This window comes from Lissotriton vulgaris, chromosome 2_1 (assembly GCF_964263255.1).
Source record: "Lissotriton vulgaris chromosome 2_1, aLisVul1.2, whole genome shotgun sequence".
In the NCBI taxonomy this organism is placed as follows: domain Eukaryota; kingdom Metazoa; phylum Chordata; class Amphibia; order Caudata; family Salamandridae; genus Lissotriton; species Lissotriton vulgaris.
The window spans coordinates 460,573,169-460,588,177 of NC_141687.1; the positions used below are offsets into that span (position 1 = coordinate 460,573,169).

General features: G+C 46.2%; 2 protein-coding genes across 3 annotated transcripts in view; one reads left to right on the top strand and one right to left on the bottom strand.

Annotated features, from left to right (window-relative positions):
- Positions 1-333, bottom strand: part of LOC147730603 (uncharacterized) — a 235,450-nt gene extending 235,117 nt beyond the window's left edge. The window contains exon 1 of one of the 2 annotated variants that reach the window (XR_015308388.1): positions 50-327. The gene's annotated coding sequence lies outside the window, so the exon portion shown is untranslated. Of the gene's footprint in view, positions 1-49 lie in introns of both variants that reach the window. The other variant, XM_086955360.1, reaches the window with a different exon arrangement.
- A 552-nt stretch (positions 334-885) lies between these two features.
- Positions 886-15,009, top strand: part of ANKAR (ankyrin and armadillo repeat containing) — a 1,392,657-nt gene continuing 1,378,533 nt past the window's right edge. The window contains exon 1 of the mRNA XM_086955361.1: positions 886-1,139. The gene's annotated coding sequence lies outside the window, so the exon portion shown is untranslated. The remainder of the gene's footprint in view (positions 1,140-15,009) is intronic.

Below are 15,009 nucleotides of genomic sequence, written 5' to 3' on the forward strand. Positions count from 1 at the left end.
CATGAATATATGTACAACCCTGTCGATTAAAACAAAATGTTTATTTTACCCGAGGTGTGGCTCCAACCAGGTTCGCTGATTTTGTCAGAATAAGTAGGTAAATGGGCTGCACTTTAAGCCAGTCACCCGATCACACCTCCTTCTCCGCATTGCCAAGAACGTTCTCTTACGTGGGCGGATACACACTATACCCTTTCTCTCAGGCGTCTCCTGTTTGTATTTCTGACTCAGTGCCTGCCTTTCTCTTCCCACTGAACTAACAGTCACAGTATACTTAGCTCGTCGTGTTCCACTAGCTTCTGCCTCATCTCCCCGGCCAATCGCCACAAGTCCGCTTTGCCCTGCCGTGCTGGATTGGTTGGAAGGCACTTTGAGGTAATATAAAAGAGAACAGTGCCAGCGGCCATAGCGGTTTGGGAAAAGAAGCACGGGTCAAAGCAAATACGGCGAAGAAACGAGAGAATGAAGGTTATTGGACAGACAGGCGCTCACGGCTACCCTTCGTTTGAATACAAACGTCTTACATGTTACGTTTCATGCTTTATCCTTAGACATATTTACTTGTTTCCCTTTCCAACTTCAAAAATAAGTCATAGTGGTATATTTTCTAAAGTAACAATTCAGTTTGCTAGATTGTGTTAAATGTTTATTTATCGTTGTGTGGCATTGTCAGTCAATATCCAAATAGACTAGATGTAGGTTTAGTTTATCTTTGAGATCAAAGCACTGTCCGTAGAGGCTTTCTTTCACGAGTCACGTGTGAAACTCTTCTGTCCAACAGGAAACGTGCACAATCTTGTCCCCGCCCCTTCACTCTTCTCCCCACCCTCCTTGAAGAGGACTGAACGTCGACGCGCACGTACGGAAATAGACTTTTGGATGGAGCAGTTGCTTCGCAACCAAGGAAGCGCCAGCACAGGCAGTGACTTGTGGTTTCCATGGTTTCTTGGGAAGGCGTGCATCTGCGTACAACCATTTGGGAGCACAGTTTACGAAGAGCCTTGTAACTCTTCTGCCAACTACCTTTGACGAGTGCAGGCTGTGCAGCCCTCGTTGACATTATCAACTCTGCTGATATTCTCTGACGGGGAAAAACTACAGAATGCCCATATTCAGGGTACTTTAGCTCTCGCTAAGCGGTGAGTACACGTGTATTGCTCTATCTTTTATTACCAGACGGATTACACTGGTTTCGTAGTATTGGTCGGGGTAACCCGTAAAACTGCTTTAGAGAACTGACCGACCCCAAAACAATATCCTACATGATATACATGAATAAAGGGGCTTTTGTCAGTTGACTTTATCCACTGCTCTGTTGAATTGTCATTCATATTTTGCTTCCTCCCACCATTGAATTACATTTATTGTGTCAATTAATTAATATTGGTAAAAAAGAGTACATAAAATACTAAAATAGCGAAACAGCATTCAATCACAGTGCATACACTACTCTGACAATGTAAGGTGCAGGAACGTGTGCATCCAGAGATAGATACAAGTCAATGTAAGAGGTGTTCAAAGTCATATATATATCCATGCAAAATTAAAAATGCCACACAAAACTGTTAAAACACGTAAACCAGTAGTTTATGTATAAAGTAGACTGAAGCTTCTATTCTCAAAGAATGTTTACTGTATTTGCTTGCAGATTATTAAAGGGAAATATTAAATCCATATACTTCCCCAAACGGGCCAAGTTCAAAAGGGATCTAGTTGTCAAGCTGAAATACAAGACATCCTTTCAGGTTGAAATCCCATGTTTTAAAACAGCAGCTTCAATAAAGTGCACAGTGCAGGTAAAAATTCAGAGCAACAACAAAGCAGGTGATGCATGGGCTCTCTTTTCTAATTACAAAACCTACAAGGGCCAATTTCTAGATGTCGCAGCCCAAGCCGCATTGATGGGAAGGACCATAATTCCCGCTCATTGGATTTTAAGCCTGATCTACAAAGCAGCACTCAAATAGAATCTTGCATCTTGAGTCCTTCATAAATCTTTACAATTATAGCTGGGTAGCTACTAGGTTTGACCGTGCCCAAATCAGCCTTTCTTGAAAGCGCCTATTACTTTTTTAATACAATATATTTAATACACAAGTACGACTGTGATTTGGAGACTCGTGTAGCCAAATTTACATTTAAATCTTTCACTGCTTCTCCTAAATAGTTACACCACAGGTTGCCAGTTTTAAAACATTTTTTATAACCAACTTTATTGAAAGTTTTCTGGCAAGACACATAGTAGCATATCTCAAAAGAATACAGTGTACACTCACAACAGTACAGCAAGCCCAGCTATCGATATTATAAAACATTACATGATCGGAAAGACCGAAAAGAGGGCAGGGGAGGTGGTCTTGGTATTATATTTAAAGACTGCTACACCCTGACCCAGTTGCCCCAGGTGAACATGGAGATGGCAGAGATATTGGGATTTACTTTAACATTTTTTCCTAAACAATCCTTATCAGAGGGCCTCATATATAGACCGCCCGGTACTGCCGTTGGCTTTGTTCAGGCTCTCTGTGATATAGTTTTGACTTTGGTCCTGCGGTACGGACACTGTGTTTTGATGGGGGACTTTAATCTATACATGGATAGCGATCAACCAACTGATAGCCATATTCTGATGGAGAGCTGTGCTTATATGGGCCTTATCCCATCTAATAAGGTCTGAACTTGTTCCAAAGCGGTCGCTCCCCACGCTTCCTGACTCCAGAACCTAGCGCCTACAGCTGAAGCGCATTAACCTGCTTTCCGTGACTCCTACAGCTGAAGCGCATTGCCCTGCTTTCCGCGACTGGTATCGTAGCCTGTTTTCAACTGATATTATTAGCCCATTCAGCCGGACATAGCGCATAGCAACGGAGCGTCGCACTTTCAGCTTTGATAATTAGCGTGACATTGCTGAGACATTCTGCCAGCCTGCTGGTATATTTGCTGCATATTTGGGGTTTATTATTGTTGGCTGTGCCCCTGTTTCGCTTTCTCTTTCCGACCATCTTGTTGTTGTGCATTCCCCTGGCCCGCCTCTCCTCCCCGCTACCGCCTCCCAGCTGACCCTCCCACGCTCCGCCACCCTCCACTCTCCATTTAAGACAGATGGACCTACGTGCAGCGTCCACGCGCAGCGGTCGCGCCGAAGGTGCGCCACAGGTAAGCCCGTCTACGCCCGTCCGCGCCCTGACCGCGACCAGCGCCAGACCCCTAGCCCCCGCAAACCTATCACCTCCCGCATCACATAAGACGCCGCAACCCTCTCAGCCCTTAACCTCGGCCGTCCACCACAGTGCCACCAAGCCGCCCCAGGATACACCCATGGACCATTCACTGCCACTCCTGCAAGTTCGACTCCATCAGGACCCACACCAAATCCACAAACCTCACACAGAGCCCCGACACTAACCACCTAAAATGCATCCTTCTCAACACCCGCTCGGTTCACAAACACGCCATCGACCTTTGGAATCTACTCGACACCATTTCTCCGGACGTCGCCTTCCTAACAGAAACCTGGATGAATGCCTCATCAGCTCCAGACATCACCATTGCCATCCCGGACGGCTACAAGATCATCCGAAAGGACCGCACCAACCAAACAGGAGGAGGCATCGCCATCGTCCACAAGAACTCCATCCGCGTCACAACCAGTTCAGATGATAACCTCGCTATCGCCGAACACCTTCACTTCCAGATCCACACCGACCCCAAGACCACACTCAGAGGCACCCTCCTCTACAGGCCACCAGGACTCCGCACACAATTCAGCGAAGGCATAACTGACTTCATCACCCCACACGCCCTCCCCTCCGAGGAATACATTCTACTGGGAGACCTCAATTTCCACCTGGAAAAGAGCAACGACAGCAACACCACCACCCTTCTGGACAATCTCGCCAATCTCGGACTCAAACAACTTGTTAACACCCCCACCCACTATGCAGGGCACACGCTCGACCCTATCTTCACCTCCAGCAAGCACATCTCCTTCAATCACACCACAGCTCTCCATTGGACGGACCACAGCTGCGTTCACTTCAACTACAAAAAGACCACGATCCACAACCACCCTCAACCAATTCTGCGAAGAAACTCACCACCGACCAGACCTTCACATCGCTTCTCCAAAACCCTCCTGCCAATTCATCGGACCCAAAGCAAGCAGCCATCAACCTCACACAATGGATCACCCACAACGCCGACGAATTAGCACCCTTGAAAAACCATCAAATCAAGCAAGGCTGGAAAAACGCCCCCTGGTTCAACGATGACCTTAAGAAATCCAAGAAGCTTTGTCGTACCCTTGAGAAAGCCTGGAAAAAAGACCCAAACACTATCACCCGGGCCGCCTTCAAAAACGCCACCTGCAAACACCACCAACTAATCCGGACAACCAAGAAATCAGCATTCAAAGACCGGCTAGACAACAACGCCAACAACAGCAAGGAACTATTCAACATCGTCAAAGAATTTACCAACCCCACCGCCGGCACTAACAACATCACTCCCTCCCAAGTCCTTTGCGACTCCCTAGCCTCATTCTTCCACGACAAAATCGCCGACATTCATAACAGCTTTGACAACCAACCCGGAGACCAGTCCATCCTTCCCACCTCCAAACCAAACCCCCCCCCCCGAACATCCTCTACGGCTGGATCCTATCACCACTGATGACACCATTCGCCTGATGAACTCCATCCACTCAGGATCCCCAACAGACCCATGTCCCCACCACATCTTCAACAAAGCAGACTCCATTATCGCACCTCATCTCCGAAACGTCATCAACTGCTCCCTCAACTCCGCCACCTTCCCGGAAAGCTGGAAACATGCCAAACTCAGCGCCCTTCTGAAAAAACCCACAGCAGACCCCACCAAACTCAAAAACTACCGCCCCATCTCGCTCCTCCCATTCCCTGCCAAAGTCATTGAGAAAGCCGTGAACAGCCAGCTCGCCGCCTTCCTCGAAACCAACAAATCCCTCGACCCCTCACAGTCCGGCTTCCGAGCCAAACACAGCACCGAGACCGCCCTCATCGCAGCAACAGACGACATTCGAACACTACTGGACAACGGAGACACGGTCGCCCTCATCTTACTTGACCTCTCCGCAGCATTCGACACAGTCTGTCATAGCACCCTTATACAACGCCTCAGCAACATCGGAATTCAAGGAAAAGCATTGAACTGGATCATATCGTTCCTCGCCGGAAGAACGCAGAGAGTCCGCCTTCCCCCTTTTAGATCAGAGGCTACCGAAGTCATCTGCGGCGTACCACAAGGATCTTCACTCAGCCCTACCCTCTTCAACGTATACATGAGCCCCCTCGCAACCATCGCGCGACAACACAACCTCAACATCATCTCCTACGCAGATGACACACAGCTGATCCTCTCCCTCACCAAACACCCAAACACCGCCAAAACCAACCTACACGAAGGGATGAAAGAAGTAGCCGAATGGATGAAGAACAGCCGTCTCAAACTGAACTCGGACAAAACGGAAGTCCTCATCTTAGGTACATCCCCCTCCGCCTGGGACGACTCTTGGTGGCCACCGGCCCTGGGAAACGCACCCTTACCGACGGACTACGCACGTAACCTGGGCTTCATCCTGGACTCCTCACTCTCGATGACTAGACAAGTCAACGCCGTCTCATCATCATGCTTCAACATCCTAGGCATGCTCAAAAAAACATTCCGTTGGATCCCCACCGAAACAAGAAAGACGGTCACCCACGCACTGGTCACAAGCCGGCTGGACTACGGAAATACCCTGTACGCCGGAACCACCGCCAAACTTCAGAAAAAACTCCAACGCATCCAAAACGCCTCAGCCAGACTCATACTAGACATCCCCCGCAAAGATCACATTTCCGGTCACCTGAAAGACCTTCACTGGCTCCCCGTCAACAAGAGGATAACGTTCCGCCTCCTCACCCACGCACACAAAGCCCTCTACGAACTTGGACCCGAAGGCCTCAACACGCGCCTATCTTTTTACACCCCCACCCACCAGCTGCGATCGTCCAATCAAGCCCTCGTCGCTATCCCACGCATCCACAAAGCCACCATGGGGGGAAGATCCTTCTCCTACTTAGCGGCCAAAACCTGGAATTCCCTCCCCATCCACCCCCGCCTTACACAAAACCACCTTTCCTTCAGAAAACAACTTAAAACTTGGATATTCGATAAGTAAAATTCCCTTCCTTCCTCAAGCTCCTTGAGACCCTCTGGGTATGTAGTGCGCTATATAAGTGTTGACTTGACTTGACTTGACTCATCTGGCCGGTCACACACTAGCCCAAATATTCACCTTTAAGCCCCTTGCTGTCGATCCTCCTGTATCCTTGTCTGGTGCGACCATTTTCTCCTTAGATTTAGATGGCCAAAATTTAGTAAGGTCCCTCGCAAAGAGAGCAGACCTTCCCGTTCAGTCAGGGCTTCTGGCAACTGTGAAGATTTGTTGATTAATAAGCTGGAGGCCTCAAGTTCCTTGCTGACTGGCGAGTTTAATACCGATGTAGGCCTAGTCGAGGACTGGATTGAGTCTGCCTATCATTCTTTGACTGTGGAAAGTAGTACTAAACAGTCACAGTCCAAAGTGCTGAGTACTTGGTTTACTCCAGCTTTAAAAAAATTAAAGCTAGCCTGCAAAGGCAAGGAAAGATTAAGGGTGACTAAATATTGTCCATTAGCTAAAGCCGTCTATAAAGCAGAGTTAGGCAACTACTAAATAGAAATCAGAGTAGCTAAAAAGTCCTAATTTGCAGCCAGAATCTTGAAAGCAGGCAGTTTTTTAAAATCGTGAGGTCTTTCTCTATGCCGGAGGTAGGCTCCATTTTGGAGCCTCCCACTAAGGAATGGTGTGAGACACTGGCCTCCTTTTTCTAGGAAAAATTGCGTCCAACCAAGCCAGCCTCCCTACCCCTGTGATGGACTCTGGTATCCTATTGCTGTCCTTAGAAAGGACACAGTACTCTAGAAGTTCCCAAAGTTACTGGATCCTCCTTTTGGGAAGTAAATTCTCTGGACTCTTTCGACCCCATTTCTTTGGAAAAGTCATTAAGGCCTTAAGCCAGGCTCCCCCTTGGATCCGGCCCTGGCCTCCATTCTGTCACTGGGAGCAAAGGCAATCTACCCTCACATGAATCAGCTACTGAATGATCCCTCCTTGAGGCCATGGTCCCCATGAATTGGAAGTTGGCCAAAGTTATCCCTCTGCTAAAAAAGGCTCAGGTGGATCACTCTGACCCTGCTAATTACAGGCTGATCTCCCTGCTCCCAGAATTTTCGAAGATACTAGAAAACCACAAGAACTAGCAGCTATCTTTTTTTTTCAGGAAGCCAGTCGGGCTTTCGCCCGAATCACAGTACAGTAACAGCGCTGTTAGAAGTGGTGGACTCTAACCGAATGAGTCAAGAGGCAGGTGAGAAGGCGCTGCTGATACTGTTAGATCTATCGGCCGCCCCAATACGGTGTCACATCAGATGCTCTTCACACAGCTTCAGGCGATTGGCATCAGGGATTTGGCCTGGAAGTTGCTGGCTTCTTTTCTAGAAGGGAAGGGGCAGGAGGTCTGGTGTCATCCTTTTTCAGCTTTCTCACTCTCATTGGAGGGGTCCCACAGGGTTCGGCTTTGAGCCGAACCCTGTTTAACATCTACCTCACTCCTTTAGCTGAGGTCGCTGAATCATGGGGAGCCAAAATTGTGTCCTATGCAGACGACGCGCAGCTGTTGTTTACTTGGAAAGCTAACAATCCCTGCCCCGGTGTCCTAATCAGTTCCTGCCTCACGGCTGTTTTTGGGAGGCTGACCTCCAACCGGTTGAAATGTAACACTGCTAAAACTGAACTTCTCTTCTTTGATAAAACAACGGAGACCCCTCTACATGTCTTCTGGCCTGTGGACGTTCCGCCCCCCCCCCAGCGAATTGCCTGGCGATAACAAATCTGGGGTTCAAACTTGACAACTAGCAGCTCTTTCACGCTCAGGTGAACGCCGTAGTTGGCACTGGTTTTGCTCTGCTGCGTCTCTTATGGAAAGTCCTGTTTTTTCCATAGAGAGGCCAGACAACAGGTGATCCAGGCTTTGATTATATCAAGGCTGGATTCATGGGCGTCCGCAGACATTTTTTGAGGGAGGCAAAATGTTAACATCACCACCATCCTCCGTCATGATGTGTGCCAGGTGGGGCACAAGAAACACTGGGGCGCAGAACTGGGATAGACTCAATTAAATGCCAGGAATCCAGGACATGTGACTGACCCTGCCACAGGCCAACAAACACCACCTGTAGGGAAAACGCTAAATTTTCTGACAAGGTGCTTTATCTCTGTGTGCTAGGTGTGCAGACTTCCGGGTCCTCGATCCAACACCAATCAAGGCTGTCTTCAGCACGATTCGATTTTTATCAGAATACTTTAAGACAGCCTATGATTAAAGCACCAGATTAAATATATTGTATGCACAGTGTATGTTAGGGATTATTTGTAGCACACATATTTACCAATATTGTTTTCTTGGTGCTAGAATTCATGATAACATTTATCCAAAGTTAAAGCACAACGTCAAAGTTAGTAATAAATAATTCAGCAATTACACACGCTAGTGATTCGCCAATGGGTTCTTCCTTTACTAGAATTCCCCGGGCATTGCTAAATTTTACACACAATCAATTAATTTATACAAAATAAAATGTATAGGTCCAAATGTTAGCTATATTTTTTAAAAGAAACTTAGAGTCCTTCTATGTGTAGTCAATGTCAAACTGAGAACGTGCCCATGTTTAGGGATACAATAATGGCCAGCTCCCGTATGCGGAAGCCTGGCACCGTAAATGTGTGGCACATGCGGTATCCGTAGCGGCGGCCCATCACAGGTCCAGGGATGCTGAGTCTTATACAGTGGTCGAAGTGGGGGAAAAAAAGTAGGGGAACAGTGGGCGGAGAATCAAAGGGCGGGAATAACCCAAGGATTGGATCTGTTGGTGGAGCCAGAGGTGTGGCCAGAATGCGCAGACATCCCAATTTTTTGTATTTGTTTGATATTTCACTGCCCAGTTTAATCAACCAATGGATACACATGATTATTTAAGGTTATAATGAGTTATTCTAATAACAAAACGGTGGTTGAGGGCTAGAGGGATGTTTAAAGACCTTGCCTAAGTATTATCCCCTAGGGGAACTACAAATACAACAAAGAAACTTAGGGGTCTAGGCTAGAAATCCTTTAGTGATTTCTTAGAGTTATCCCAATGTCTCGTGGAGTACACAGGAAAAAACAGATAATACTAACAGACCATATCACCAGAATGTGAAACACCTGTGATTGTCAGTCAACCGCAGTGAGGATTCCCATCAATGTCATGTATTGATCAATATTCTCATCTGGTAATCCTACCAGGGTATTGTGTCTCTTGATCATTGAGACAGCCAACATACCCCATTGGTCGGCTTGGGGTAACCACCCACAATCACTCAGTTCTACCAAATGGTGTTGATATGATGGGAAAGTGCAGTGCAAAAAACATATAAGTGGTGATTAAAAAAGGATAGGGAACTTAACAAAAACTATTTATTGGACATAAACCCCTTCCAGTTTAAAAACAAGAACAGTGCATCACAATGATCGCAGTGTAAACAAATAGCTGCGAGATGGCCAACATGTTTCAGCCTATAGTGGAAAATGACCAAGGCTTTCTTCAGGGCCTCTGTTCAACATTCATGCTACTGCCTATGGATGACTTAATGTGTGAAAAAATAATTCAAAAAAACACACTAGTGAAACATCAGCAGTAAAGGATATAGTGTTCCTTCCACTGTCTGAAATCCTCTTCGGCACCTGGTGTCTTAATAGCATCTGTTGAAGACAAACAATCAGGTGAGCCCCACTCAGCTACCAAGGTCTGTTAGTTTCACACTTAGTTTGCAACTATTTCTAAATTAATTACTCACCCAGGATATCCGGGGAATGGACCTCACCTCTTCCTGGACCTGGCTCAGGACATGTGAGACCCCGCTCTGCAAGGATAAAATCAACCCCGTATTTAGCAAGGGCAGAGAGAGTTATCTCATATCTGCTCTGTCCATGCATTATTCCCGGGGTTCCATATTACTATGCGTGCAGAGTAGCCTAGCATACAACAACATGCTCCAAACTAGAGACCTCACACCCTCTCTAATATTACCTGCAACATTTTGGTTTCAACATTTGTTAAAATTAAGAGTAGTACAGAATAAATTTCACATGTATCCCTCAACAAGGAGTTTTACAAAAAGAGAGAGAGAGAAGAAGGGAGGGAGCCCCAGTTAGTGATTTCTGACTAGTCTTCCTTCCTATACTGGTTGTAAATCAAGAAAGAAAAAGCAGAATCAAATCGTCCAAATAAGCCCATTAGGACTGTGTGCCTACCTGTCCGTCGTTGTCTCGGTCTGTGACTGAGTCAGGGGGAGGCACTGGGCTCTTGTCAGTGCTGCTATTTCAATGATAGTCTCCTGTCTCGAACAACCAATCAATACGCTGTAAAAGAAGGGGACTGAAAAATACTGTTTTCTGGATGAGTCCCCTGCATCTATGTCTGGCTCTTAGTAATACCATGAGTCTAATATTGAAAAAACGACAGATAGGGACCTCGGTAAGCTCTGGCTGTAAATTTCGGTTCCGGTATCTCGCACTCGCGTAGCCTCGCGAGAGAGTTTTAGAAGAACTACCGAATGACGTCACACGCTAAATGCGTGTAGTTCAATAGACATGCGGCCACGGTAAAGAGTTACAATGAGTCATAGACGTTATGTGGTTATCGCAGGTCACTGTATTGGATAAAACCTCGACTCGGAGGGGAGTGCCAACCTAATTAGAGCAGATATTATAAAAGACCTGTAGTCCGATAGTCATTTGTTTAGCGTAATCTCGCGAGAGGAGGCATACGAACTACTGAATGACGTCATACGTCTAATTCGAGTAGTTCGAACATAGTGTGCCCAGTGTAGAACTTTACAATTACAAAATACAGCTCATGACCCCAAAGTTAGACATTCCAGAAAATACTCGAGGTAGAGTTAAATTAGGGTACAGACAAAGGGTCATAATAGAGCCATTAAAAAACCGAGTCATTAGAAAACTCTTGAACTTTTCATGGCTGCAGAATCAGATGTACATAGAACAGTCAATTCACTAGAAGTGCAGACATAAGGGAGTGTGATTACTCGAACCCTTCTTATCAGAGCATACAAGTATTGAGTCTAAATGCTCAATATAGGTTAAACCAGGGTATATCGTCATTCAGTCCATGCCTGTCTGTGCCCAATTTGAAAACTCATTTCTGCTCTTTTAACAACAGAAATTTAGATACATCGCTCACGTGTGAGGGGATGAATGGTTTTTCAAGGACGCTCCACTTAAAGTCCATTTCACTGTGTTTTTGTTGTATAAAATGCTTGGTCAGTTTTGAGATGTCTTTCTTGCAACGAAAAGTGCTTTTGTGTTCCTGCATCCTCACTCGCACCTTCCTTTTGGTCATGCCCACATAACGTTCATTACAGGGGCATGTAAGGAGATAGATCAGGTTGGTACTGTTACAGTTTGAAAAATGTCTCAGTTCCCAAGGACGGTCTGTGCCAATGTCTATACTCACAGTTTTGGAAGTTAAAGGGCAAACGGAGCATGCCCCACATGGATGATGTACTGTCACCGGGGGCAGGTCCCAAAGATTGCCCACCTCTCTCCTAGATGTCTCCTTCGGGCGAGTATGTATTAAGCGAAACCTGAGACTTGTGGAGCGCTTAAAGGCAAATAGAGGGAAATCTATTTTATCATTACCGCTGTTAAGAATGCGCCAGTGACGTCTGATGATCTTTTGGACGCAGTTAGATTTGGTATTAAAAGTACTGACTAATGTCAAGCGGTCCAAAGGAGTTTTCTCCGGTCGTGGCTCAAGCAATGCTGCACGATGATTATTGGCTGCTCGTTTGTAAGAACGCTGGATAAGTCTCCTAGGGTAGTGTCTAGAGGTCAACTGTTTAGATAAATCCTCTGCGTGGTGTGCAAAAGTTTCTGGGGTGGAGCAGTTCCGACGAACTCGAAGGAACTGCCCAAAAGGCAAGTTATCGCGCAGGGATTTGGGGTGTTGACTTTCATACAACAAAAGAGAATTCCTTGCCATCGGCTTTCGGTATAGTTCACTCTCTAAGCCCGTCTCCGTGGTGTAGATGGAGAGGTCCAGGAAGGAGACCCTTTCTTTGCTCGTTTCCATGGTGAAACGCAAAAAACTATTCTGGTCATTGAGCCATTGATGGAAAAGAAGAACAGATTCCTTGTTGCCTCTCCAAACCATTAGGATGTCTTCTATGTACCTTTTCCACCAAAGTATTGATGGAAAGAATGGGTTGGATGGGTTTAGCACTGTTGTCTGTTCGAACATGTGAACATACAAGTTCTCTAGGGAAGGGGCAAAAATACTGCCCATGCTAGTCCCAGAGATCTGATGGTATATCCTGTCCTCATACATGAAAAAGTTCTCCTTCATGGCTATGGTAGCTAAAGCCAAAATGAAGGGCACAGGGGTGATGGAGTCAAGTTCCGATCCCTCCAGGATGGATCTGATGGTATCTAGAGTCGCATCCTGGGGGATGGAAGTGTACAAGGACTCTACATCGAGAGAGACAAGAAAGTCTGTCTCACGATTGAAGGCAATATCGGGAATCACTCTTAACACATCCGTTGTATCCTTCAGGGAAGTAGGCATAGTGTGCACTAAAGGTTTTAGGAAGTGGTCTGCAAAGGCCGAGAGGGGTTCTAAGATAGAGCCCTGGCCAGATATAATAGGCCTGCCAGGTGGTGGTCTCTGGGGTTTATGCGCCTTGGGTAAGGTGAAGAAATAGGGCATGATGGGATGCTGTGCCTGCAGAAATTGTGACTCTAAGGGGAGTTACCCACCCCTCTGCTAGAGCCTCTTCAACTAAGACCCTGATTTCATTTCTCAGTCTAGGAGTGGGGTCTATGGTGAGTAGTCGATATGCATTGCTGTTGTTCAACTGCCGGAGACACTCAGTCTTGTATGTCTCCACATCTTGAACCACAATAGAACCCCCTTTATCAGCAGGTTTCACGACTATAGTGACATCTTGAGTCAATGTTTTCAATGCTTGTCTCTCAGCTCCTGACAAGTTGTTATAGCCAGATTTGGGAGAGACCCAGATTTTCTCAATGTCGTTTTTAACTGCCTGTTCAAATGTGGGTACTTGCGGTGGTATGGTATGTGTGGGAGGTAGAAATGTGGATTTCGTCCTCAAACCAGTATTAACATCAGTTTCTTGCCCTGACTCCTCATTACTTCTGCTCTTGAAAAAGTAATGTAACCTTAGTTTGCGGAAAAACTGGGCTAGTTCTGTTTGTAGTAAGAATGGATCACCCTCATCTGTCGTCACAAAACCTAGACCCTTGTTCAGAACCACTTCCTCAATAGTTGACAAAGTTCTTTGGCTCAAATTAACCACCAGACTCTCTTCAGGTGTATCTACTACTCTTGTGCACTCAGTCTTTTGTTGCTCCGAGTCCCTGCGTGTGGGCCTAGATTGTCTTCCCACTGGACCTGTGGCTGTCCTAGCGTCGGTCTTCTTTTGCCCGGGATCGTCGGGGGCTGTGCGATAAAAAAGACTGGTCATTGTATTGTGGGAAACCAGGAAATGGACCCATAGGTGGTTGGAAATTACCTGGATAGCCCCAGGGCGCTGGAGGCCACCATGGTTGCCCTGTCATATTGTACTGTCCTCTAAAGTTCTGGTATCTGCCGGCTCTGCCTCGATTAGGTCCAGCATTAGGAGGTGGATTAGTGGCATCTGAGTCACTGCCTGACTCGGAACTGGATCCTGAGTAGTTTGATCCATATCTTTTTCCATGCTTGTTAAAGTCTGGGGCTTTATAAGTGTCACTGGTGTATGGATAGACCCGTTCTAATTTGAACTTGGCCAGGTCTTTCTTAAATTTATCCAACTTAGTCTGGAGTACAGAATCAAAAAAATCCTTGTTGGTTTTGTCTGACTCCTCTTTCTGTTTCTTAAAGAGAGTGGGACTAATCGTCGCCTTAATCTGTCCCTCTATAAGCCTTATAGTGACAAATGCCCCTCGACTTTTTCTTAATGACAAATCATTCCTTAAAGACTGGTCAATGATTGCGTGGCGGTGCACCCGTGACTGGTTGATTTTAATTATCAGCACAGCCAAACGGGTGGCTGACGGCATCCTGGTGGAGATACAAGTCTTGCAGTGATTCAGCTACGTATATGAAAAGGTTTGGTTTGATACTCAAAATCGATACCTGAGCTGAAGTGCTTCCCTATAAGAGCTCCTTGCCACTTGTTAGATGGTATGCTGAAAGCATCTTTACAATCCTCAGAGTTAATGAAGAATGCTATTTACTTTTTAGTCCATTCTGGTGCTCTATTTTGTTATAAACACAAGTCCTGTGTACACGTTATACAGGGTTCGTCATGAAGGTTTTCTTTAGATGGAGAGTGAGGAGCATGATACAGAATTAATGAGACACAGATGACACGTATATAAAGTTTGTTTAGGTGTATTGTGCCTTCCTGTTCTGCAAGGTTGACATTAAGGCAAAAAACAAACAACCAGCCGACACGTGTTTCTTCAAGCGAGCCAGTAGGCTCGTGACTCTTCAGGGCTGTGGGCGGTGTAATAGCAACAATTTTTCTAGCCAGTGATAATTCCAACCCGGCATTTACGGGTTAAGTATCCTAGAAGGTCGGTCAGGGTAGGAAAGGAAAAAAAATATATATAGTCTCCAACTGGCGGTTTTATCCGTCGTATTAAAAGGCAATCTGAGTAAAGATGCCAAGATCGAAGGAGTGGTATCTGGCTTCAGAGCTGAAGCCGGAGATGCGGATACCACTCCCTCGATCTTGGCATCTTTACTCACATAAGCTGCTTGACTTGCAGCTTATTGCCTGCTGCTTTTAGAAGGGAACAGAGCTCTTCTCAGTGTGCAAAG